Below are 1,617 nucleotides of genomic sequence, written 5' to 3' on the forward strand. Positions count from 1 at the left end.
GTCAGATGGACAGACAGCAGGGTCCACTCTCAGACAACTCCTCCCATGAGCTTAATCTCCTCTGGAAGCCAAAGTAGTTGTCGGCTGCTTTTTTATAGTGAGGTTCCTTTCACAATTTCCCGTCATGCTGGTTATCGCATGATCACATCCTCTTCCCCTCTGAGGTTGGAAGATCAGAATAAGGAACTGCAGAACCAAATAACCCACTCTTTGCTAATGTTGGAGACTTATTAAAGGTATGGTTAGATCAAATATTTACCCGAGGTAAATTTTTATTATCACAAAAAAATCATTCTCCTAAAGAGAAGAAAAAAAAAAAAGGTGCAAGGAAGAAAACCTTGTTGGTGGAAACTGTCCTGGCTTAAAGTATTATTCTCGAGATCCTGTGAATGCTTATAAAAATGCTCAAGAAATTCAGAACTGACTGGTTAGCGTAACAAAGATTACTACTAAATGGAAGCCAGGTCTGTGCCGGTATGCTGTGAAGTGGTTTTCAGCCTATCTAATTTCCCTTGTTTTCACAAGAAACCCACAGGGGCAAGTATAGTAAGTCAGTCTCTATCGTAGGCATGGGGGAACGCAGGTTCAAAAGAGAAAGCAGGTAAAAGGTGGGCGGGTGCTGCTGCTGTGCATTGGGCCTGAGAACCTTGAATCACACAGAAAGACAAGCCAACAGAAGGCCTGTAAAAAGACATCCACCATAATAAGGCTTGTTTGAGAAACTGTACTTTATAGGTTCCATCGTGGCAACTCCCCTTCTGGATAGCATCTTAAAGCCCTGCTGAGGGTACTACAGCAGATATTACCATTGTAACAGTATTTGGTGTTACATTTCCCAAACTTACTTGACCACAGAATTATTTTTTGGACAACTTTTAGCATTTTTGTTATGGGTTGAACTGTGTTCCCCCAAAGGAAGTCCTAATCCCCACCTCTTAGAATGTTGTCTTATTTGGAAATAGGATTATTGTAGATGTCATTATTTAAGAGGAGGTCATGTGAATAGGTGGACCCTTAATCCAACATGATTATCTATCCAACATGATAATCTATCCAACATGATATATCTATCGGAAGAAGAGAGAGAGCGATCAGAGAGAAACATATACACGCCAAGGAATGCCAAGGATTGCCTGCAACACCAGAAACTATAGAGTAGGCAAGCAATGGGACCTTTGTCAGGCCTGCTTGGCTTCCTGTTTGGTCCTCAGCCATCTAAAAAAACTAACAACCCAATAAGGACAGTGCCCACTGGGGAGAAGAGCTCATCCTCCAAAGTAAAGTCAAAGTACCAAAAACTAGAAGAGTAAAGGCAGGCAAAACCAACATAGGTCAACACCTGGTGTGGAGGAAGCAGGAAATTTAGGAACCCCTGTTCCTGGGGTTTTCTATGAGCCCTGATCACCTTCTTCCTTCTTTCTAGTTTTCCCCCTCTGTTTTTCACTTTTCTTTTTCTGCTAATGTAGGTTTTGTAAAAGTACAGATGATACCATCTGTTTCTCATTAACTCATGCCAAAGTTAGTAAGATAGTATTAGACATTTTGGGAGGATAGGAGTGGAATAATCAACATTTGATGGCACCTGAGCAGAACAGAAACAAGTAAAGAGATGACTTG

Source organism: Talpa europaea (genome assembly GCF_964194135.1).
Source record: "Talpa europaea genome assembly, chromosome: 6".
Classification (NCBI taxonomy): Eukaryota; Metazoa; Chordata; class Mammalia; order Eulipotyphla; family Talpidae; genus Talpa; species Talpa europaea.